Here is a 9,352-nt window from a genome sequence, read left to right as displayed (position 1 = left end):
CTGGGTCCTCACTGCAAATAAGCATTTTCATGTCTGCAAAAGGTGACAGTTGCTTGGCTGCCTGTCCCTGTAGTTGCTGCTATACAGGAAGAGAAAAAACAGGAGCCAGATTTAGAAACCAGCAGAATCAACAGAAAAATCAAAAATAATTTCCTTTTATTACTTTTCTACGTAAGCAATTGCTACAGCTGCCACAGGGGTGCTGTGCACTCACAACCATGAAGGAAGAGGGTCTTGGCAATTGCAGTGGGAAGAACTGGGGCACATCCAAAGAAAATATGAAAAAACCCTGGCTCATGCCCCCAACTCAGTCAGACATGCCAGTCCTGAGTGCTGGGCTGCACCTCATGCACCTTGCAGTTGACTGGCATTTGCCCCTATTGCAAACTGGAGGCCCACTGTATTGCTCTTTCACTGGAGCCTCTCCTGATATTTCAGGACCCATGATGCTGTGCAAAGTGACTGAGGTGCACTCACCAACATGCCCATCACATCTGGCGCACCCTAAGGCAGGTTACCCAGCACACGCCTACAGCGGGCAGACATGCGACAGCAGCTAGCCTGAACCTGCCCGAGCTAGCTGTGACCGGACCCGGCCCAACCATAGGCCCCAAGCCTCGCTGCTGGGGCGGGCCCTGACTGCACGCTCCCAGTCACCCCGGGGGCACAGCTCCACCCAGAGCTCACGTGCCAGGGCCGGAGCTCGCCGCGGGGCCAGTCACTCAGACATTCACCCGCTCTTCCTTCCCTCCGCCCCTTCTCCCCCCGGCGTCCTGCCCTCGCCACGTGCGGCCCGAAACGCGTCCCCGTTGCCACGGAGACGGGGATTGTTGTGCTTCTTGCTGAAGGCGGCTGCGGGCGTGGTCGTGGGAGCCGGATTCGAGGGGGTCGTGCGCACGCCCGGTACGGGACCCCAAAGCGGGGGCGGCGGGGCTGTGTCTGTAAGGGAGCGGCGCGGGGGGGGGGGTGTCTGTCTGTGGGTACCAGGGGCGGGGTACGAAAAGTTGAGCCCTTTCCACTGTTGTTGGGGGTGTTTCCATGTCACATCCCATCATGCCCAGGTGCTGCTCTGGTTCAGCGGGTCTCTGCCTTCTGCTGTCCATGGCCAAGATGCAGGGCACCAGGAGCCTAAGGAGTTGCGCGGGTGGGGGGGGGGGGGCGTGTTTTGCGCGATTATGCACCGTCTCATTAAATATGGGTAAATAAAATGGGGACTTGGACAGGCTCTGTCCCTTCCAACAGAACAGGAGATGAGGAACTGCACGACTAATGAAAGGAAGCCCTGAGCCTGGAACAGAAGTTTGTTAATCTCACCATGGACAGATTAATTTTTGATACAAAGCAACTCACTGAAGCAATGGTCAACAGCAGCTTTTTTATTGTTTTTTAAGTTTAGCCTTGCTCCAATAAAACAATGGGTGTGTGCAGTCCTGTTAAACAATATTTTTGTCTTTTCCTTCATATAGGCTTGAGGAATGAGGAATATGAGCAAAGAAGCCTGTAGACCCCCCAATCGATACGCTTCTTGTGGCAAGTATACTGCTTCCTCTCCTCACCTAAATGTACATTTCTGACATGTTTTGGACATGCAAGATGAAATGGACCCTTTGCTTCCTAAGAAAGGAGACTTTGCATATATTACCTATTACATCAGTATTTTATGCTGTCAGGAATATGCATCCCTCAATATCATAATACTAGCTATTTTGGGGGAGGGAGTGAGGAGATGAGGCAGTTAGTGGAATTTCCTTTGGTTTCTTTCTGGCTTGGTCAGACAAGACATTCAAGACATGCTGAGATGCTCTTCAGTCTCACTGATGTGAAGGAACAATCATTTTCCTTTGTGGTCATCTTTTGTTTTCATTTTGTAGAGAATACTTGCCTTTCTTGCTTCAAGGCAGAAGTTAATACCACACTATAATCCAGTAGTTTGGTACTCTTTACCAAGTGACATTATCTGCTTCTGTCATCAGACTATTATCTCCATGACATGCCTGAATACTGGCATAAAAACACAAGGTTGTTCAAAAACTTGAGTTTTGCATAATGTAGTATCAAGCCAAAGCCTTAGCAGTAAAGAGTCAGTACATTCATATAAGATTACACTCGTGTGCTCTGTGTGACAGAAATTAATAGTAAGCCTGGTGGTTTTTTAAAGTTTTAAACATGACATCACTTCTTTGATGAAAAAGTTGTTTGGAAAGGAAACTACCATCAACACATTAATGTTATCTTAACATGAAGTATACATGGCTTAAGAACATAAGAACATAAGAACATAAGAATGGCCATACTGGGTCAGACCAAAGGTCCATCAAGCCCAGCATCCCATCTGCCGACGGTGGCCAATGCCAGGCGCCCCAGAGAAGGAGAACAGAAGACAAGTGATTTATCTCCTGCCATCCATCTCCTGCCCTTGTTCTGAAGGCTAGGGCACCATACTTTATCCCTGGCTAATAGCCATTTATGGACCTGACCTGCAAAAATTTATCAAGCTCTTTTTTAAACCCTAATAGAGTCCTGGCCTTCACAGCCGCCTCGGGCAAGGAGTTCCACAGGTTGACTGTGCGCTGTGTGAAGAAAAATTTCCTTTTATTAGTTTTGAACCCACTACCCATCAATTTCATTTGGTGTCCCCTAGTTCTTGTATTATGGGAAAAGGTAAATAATTTTTCTATATTCACTTTCTCCACACCATTCATGATTTTATACACCTCTATCATATCGCCCCTCAATCGCCTCTTTTCCAAACTGAAAAGTCCCAGTCTCTCTAGCCTCTCCCCATATGGGACCCTTTCCAAGCCCCTAATCATCTTAGTCGCCCTTTTCTGAACCTTTTCTAATGCCAATATATCTTTTTTGAGGTGAGGAGACCACATCTGCATGCAGTACTCGAGATGTGGGCGTACCATAGTTTTATATAGGGGAAGTATGATATCTTTTGTCTTATTATCGATCCCTTTTTTAATAATTCCTAACATCCTATTTGCCTTACTAACTGCCGCTGCACACTGCGTGGATGTCTTCAGAGAACTATCCACTATAACTCCAAGATCCCTTTCCTGATCTGTCGTAGCTAAATTTGACCCCATCATGTAGTACGTGTAATTTGGGTTATTTTTTCCAACATGCATTACCTTACACTTACCCACATTAAATTTCATTTGCCATTTTGCTGCCCAATCACTCAGTTTGCTGAGATCTTTTTGTAGTTCTTCACAATCCCTTTTGGTTTTGACTGTCCTGAACAACTTGGTGTCATCTGCAAACTTTGCCACCTCACTGCTTACCTCATTTTCCAGATCATTGATGAACAAGTTGAACAGGATCGGTCCCAGGACTGAGCCCTGGGGAACACCACTAGTTACCCCCCTCCATTGTGAAAATTTACCATTTATTCCCACCCTTTGTTTTCTGTCTTTTAACCAATTCCCGATCCATGAAAGGACCTTTCCTCCTATCCCATGACCACCTAATTTACATAAAAGCCTTTGGTGTGGGACCGTGTCAAAGGCTTTCTGGAAATCTAGGTATATTATGTCCACTGGGTGCCCCTTGTCCGCATGTTTATTAACCCCTTCAAAGAATTCTAATAGATTAGACAGACACGACTTCCCTCTGCAGAAACCATGCTGACTTTTGCCCAACAATTCGTGCTCTTCTATGTGCCTTGCAATTTTACTCTTTACTAGTGTTTCTACTAATTTGCCTGGTACTGATGTTAAACTTATCGGTCTATAATTGCCAGGATCTCCTCTAGAGCCTTTTTTAAATATTGGTGTTATATTGGCCGTCTTCCAGTCATTTGGTACCAAAGTGGATTTAAAGGATAGGTTACAAACCACTGTTAATAACTCCGCAATTTCACATTTGAGTTCTTTCAGAACCCTTGGGTGAATGCCATCTGGTCCTGGAGACTTGTTACTATTCAGCTTATCAATTAATTCCAAAACCTCCTCTAATGTCACTTCAATCTGAGTGAGTTCCTCAGATTTGTCGCCTAAAAAGGCTGGCTCAGATTTAGGAACCTCTGTAACATCTTCAGCCGTGAAGACTGAAGCAAAGAAATCATTTAATCGCTCCGCAATGGCACTGTCTTCCTTGATCGCTCCTTTTATATCTTTATCATCCAAGGGCCCCACTGCTTTTTTAGCAGGCTTCCTGCTTCTAATGTATTTAAAAAACATTTTACTATTGTTTTTTGAATTTTTGGCTAGCTGTTCCTCAAACTCTTTTTTGGCTTTTCTTACTACATTATGACAGTTAATTTGGGAGTGTTTATGTTCCTTTCTATTTTCCTCACTAGGATTTGACTTCCACTTTTTAAAAGCTGCCCTTTTCTCTCTCACTGCCTTTTTAACATGGCTGTTTAGCCATGGTGGTTCTTTGTTAGGTCTCTTACTGTGTTTTTTTATTTGGGGTATACATTTAAGTTGGGCCTCTAGTATGGTGTCTTTAAACAGTTTCCATGCAGCTTCCAGGGATTTTAGTTTAATTACTCTACCTTTTAGTTTCTGTTTAACTAGCTTCCTCATTTTAGTGTAATTCCCCTTTTTGAAATTAAATGCCAGAGTGTTTGACCGCTGCGGTGTTCTTCCCAACACAGGAATATTAAAAGTTATTATATTGTGGTCACTATTTCCAAGCGGTCCAGTAACAGTTACCTCTTGGACCAGATCCTGCGTTCCAGTCAAGACTAGATCGAGAATCGACTCTCCCCTTGTGGGTTCCTGTACTAGCTGCTCCAAGAAGCAGTCATTTAAGGCATCAAGAAATTTAATCTCTGAATCCCGTCCTGAGGTGACATGCACCCAATCAATATGGGGATAATTGAAATCTCCTATTATTACTGTGTTTTTTATTTTGATAGCCTCTCTAATCTCCCTTAACATTTCAGCATCACTATCACTGTCCTGGTTAGGTGGTCGGTAATATATTCCTAATGCCATATTCATATTAGAGGAATGAATTGTTATCCATAATGATTCTATGGAACATTTTGATTCCTTTAGGATTTTTACTTCATTTGATTCTATATTATCCTTCACATATAGTACCACTCCGCCACCCGCACGACCTGTTCTGTCTTTCCGATATAATTTATATCCCGGTATGATAGTGTCCCACTGATTGTCCTCATTCCACCATGTTTCTGAGATGCCTATTATGTCAACTTCCTCCTTTGATATGAGGTACTCCAGTTCACCCATCTTATTAGACAGACTCCTAGCATTAGTGTAAAAGCATGTTAGAAAACTACCACTATTTATATGTCCGCCTTTCACAGACGTGGTGGATTTTTTTATGCACGATTGTTTCACATCTGATCTTGCCCATATATTATTTCCCACGTTCCCTATCTGACTAACTTCTAGGGAATCCCTGTCTATGGAGCCTCGTGTAAGAGAAGTCTCCGTCCGATCCAGGTGCTCCCCCGCACCAATCGGCTTTCCCCCACCTCTTAGTTTAAAAACTGCTCTATGTCCTTTTTAATGTTTAATGCCAGCAGTCTGGATCCACCTTGATTTAGGTGGAGCCCATCCTTCCTGTATAGGCTCCCCCTACCCCAAAAGTGTCCCCAGTTCCTAATAAATCTAAACCCCTCTTCCCTACACCATCGTCTCATCCACGCATTGAGACTCTGAAGTTCTGCCTGTCTATCTGGCCCTGCGCGTGGAACTGGAAGCATTTCAGAGAATGCCACCAAAGATGTTCTGGATTTCAGTCTCCTTCCTAGTAACCTAAATTTGGCCTCCAGAACATCTCTTCTACCCTTCCCTATGTCATTGGTACCAACATGTACCACGACGACCGGCTCCTCCCCAGCACTGCCCATAAGTCTGTCTAGATGCCTCGAGAGATCCGCAACCTTCGCACCAGGCAGGCAAGTCACCATACGGTTCTCCCGGTCATCACAAACCCAACTATCTATATTTCTAATGATGGAATCCCCCACTACTAAAACCTGCTTCTTCCTAACAGCTGGCGCTCCCTCCCCCGGAGAAGTATCCTCGGCACGAGAGGATACAACATCACCCTCTGGAAGGAGGGTCCCAACTACGGGATGGTTTCCCTCTGCTCCCCTTGACTGCTCTCCTTCCCTGAGCCTTTCATCCTCCGTAACAGCCTCAGGACTGTCAGATTGGAGGTGGGACAGCCCTACTATGTCCCGGAAAGTCTCATCCACAAACACCTCTGCCTTCCTTAGCTCCTCCAGTTCAGCCACCCTGGCCTCCAAAGCACGCACTCGGTCTCTGAGGGCCAGGAGCTCCTTGCATCGAGCGCACACATACGCCACCCGCCCACAGGGTAGGTAGTCATACATACTGCACTCGACACAATAAACAGGATAGCCCCCACTCTGCTGCTGGGCTTCTGCCTCCATTTCCTACTCTAGTTATATACGAGGGTTAATTAAATGTTTCAGATAGAGGTTGTTATAAAGGATTTAGTTTAAGGGCAACAGAAGTAAGTCACTGGCTCCCTCCAAGCTCCCCCTCTCAACTCCCCTCTCCAAACTCCCTCCTGTTAGCACGCACCCTGTTTGCCAGCACCCGGTCGCAAAGCTCCCTGGTCGCTTACTAGCAGGGTTTAAGTGCTCAGCCTCCCTGATAGCTCCTCCCTCTGCCTACAGCTCAGCCAATCAGCACACGGTGTTTCAATTCAAACCTAATCAGCTTCCAACTGCCTGCCTGCCTGCCTGCCTGAGCACACGGCCTTTCAAACAAACAAACACACACTCAGCTCAGCACAGCACTCCAAACAAACAAACTCCAAACTCCAAACAAACACACAAGCCCAAAACCTCCAAATATAAGCAGCCACTTACCCCAAGGTGCTTTAGTTTGCTCCTTCCTTCTCCTCCTCCAGGAGAGCCTCTCCAAACTCCCTCCTGTTAGCACGCACCCTGTTTGCCAGCACCCGGTCGCAAAGCTCCCAAACTTTTTAATGAAAATTAGTCAACTCAGATTTAAAAGTCCTTTCCCCTATAAATAGCATTGTGAAAGAAGGAAGTGAACTTTGATGAAGTTAACTATATTTCTTTATGGACTGTTTGTGTGGAATTTGTAGTTATGGAATGATATCTTTCCTATAAATCTGTAGTTTGTGTTTTCCTCCTGCCTTGTGTATTTTCCTGAGATGCTTCACAGAGATTTGAGCATGATTTTTGTTTGCTGCTCATTATTGCACGTATTACTCTTTCCATGCCAACAATTATTTTGCTGCTTTCTAAAACATGCAGATGTTCTGCTTCCCCAGTGCTGCATGAGCTAAAGCCAGCTTTCACAATCTGAGTTATAAATCAGAACATATCGTAGCAAGTTCAGTTAGACACCGGTCACTTTTTATAGTAGATTCCGAGAAGGTCATGGACTATTTATATTGCCACTGCGAAGGAAGCCAGTGACAATTTCCATTATAAAATAATTTTAAAGAGTTTCTCATTTAGCTGTGAAAATTCTCAATGAGCTTAAAGTATTACATACAAACATAACAATAAGTTTGAAATATGGTAGGGCTCCAAGTTGGAAGTTACCCAGCAACTTAACTGTTGCAGCCGCTGCTGAGACGCCAAATGTGGCAAGCAACCGCAAGATGAGGGTGCTGCGTGAGCAGCGAGAGCCGACCGAAAATGCTGCGCTCTATCAGACCTAGGCTCTAACAATGGCTCTAAGTCTGTGGTGTAACGACCCCTCGTGGGTTTCCCTCTTTTAATAAAAACAATTTGCTTTTAAAATGAAACACAGAGATGCTTGGTTGAATTAAAAAGACCCAAGGGCAATTTAGCACCGTGGTCAGATTAAAAGAAACACAGGTGTCAGCAGTAGCTAATAGAGTGCCTTAGAGGGCGTCCCCGGTGTTAGGTCCCTGCAGTTCCCTGTATGGCCTAGAAAAAATGAAGGCTGAGAGTAGTTAGCTGTTGCAAAAAAAAAAAAAAAATAGTGGAAGTTTAGTATAAGTGTTCACTAAAAAAACCCTTTGGTTACAGTTAATCCAGCTGATTACATTTACTTACATAAAAGATGAATACAATTGCCATTCCCATGCCTTCTGACAGACTGTCCGAAGAAGTACCAAAGAATACACACTGTTGTGCCCCTGTGCGGGAGACACTGCTCTATATGACTGACAGGGCGTTGTTTAAACTGGACAACAGTCCCTGCTGTCAGTTAAGTCCACTGGGGCGCTACTCCCCAGGGACCCAAAAAGAAAATAAGACAGTATAGTACTGTGTTCAAGTATAATATGCTTGGGGACCCTGCTATCCCCTGTGTTTACCTAAAAGAGAGCCTGGAACTGCTGTTTCCTGACAACCCTTATTTATACGTGTTTGGCCCAGGGGTTGCTAATCCCTGACACCAATGGCAATTTATACTTATGATGATTTTGTAAGTATATGGCCATGTCTACACTAGCCAAAAACTTCGAAATGGCCATGCAAATGGCCATTTCGAAGTTTACTAAAGAAGTGCTGAAATACGTATTCAGCGCTTCATTGGCATGCAGGCGGCCGTGGCACTTCAAAATTGACGCAGCTCATCCAGACGGAGCTCCTTTTTGAAAGGACCCCGCCTACTTCAAAGTCCCCTTATTCCTCTGAGCAGATGGAAATAAGGGGACTTCGAAGTAGGCGGGGTCCTTTCGAAAAGGAGCCCCATCTGGACGAGCCGCGTCAATTTTGAAGTTCCCTTATTTCCATCTGCTTCAATTTCGAAGTGCCGCGGCCGCCCGCATGCTAAGGAAGCGCTGAATATGCATTTCAGCGCTTCATTAGTAAACTTCAAAATGGCCATTTGCTTGGCCATTTCGAAGTTTGGGGCTCGTGTAGACGTAGCCTAAGAGACACTTCACAATAAGCTTCTAATAATAATAATACTATGCCTAATACTTAACAATTACAACAGTAATAACAATAATCAACAATATCAGTAACTGAATAGAAACAAAGAGAAAGAGTCAATATTGGAAGGATACAGCAGCTGGAGCGGCCTTTGGTTTGTAGCCTTGGTTCACAGCTGCTTAGTTGATGAGTTGTCCAGTCTGGTAAAGAAGTCTTTTTGGAGTGAAGGCCGGCCCTCGCCCAGTCGGCCCCTGCTGGCGAGCGGTGTCAGGTGTTATGGTATACCACTGTCACTGCTGGGCTTCACCGCGATGTTATGGCTGCGAGCTGCAGGCAACGCCTGGTGCAGTGCTCCAGGTCCCCTCAGTGCTGCTTGTCTGTCCAGTGGCGCGCTGTCCCTCAGGACGATGCGAAGTGATTTTCAGCTGCTTCACCCCGAGGGGCTACCAAAAGGGACTGGTCCAAGTCATAAGATAGGGCCTTCCCAAAGGGCCTCGTCCGTGGTGATTG

This window comes from Carettochelys insculpta, chromosome 2 (genome assembly GCF_033958435.1).
Source record: "Carettochelys insculpta isolate YL-2023 chromosome 2, ASM3395843v1, whole genome shotgun sequence".
In the NCBI taxonomy this organism is placed as follows: domain Eukaryota; kingdom Metazoa; phylum Chordata; order Testudines; family Carettochelyidae; genus Carettochelys; species Carettochelys insculpta.
Note: the sequence above shows the minus strand (reverse complement) of the source record.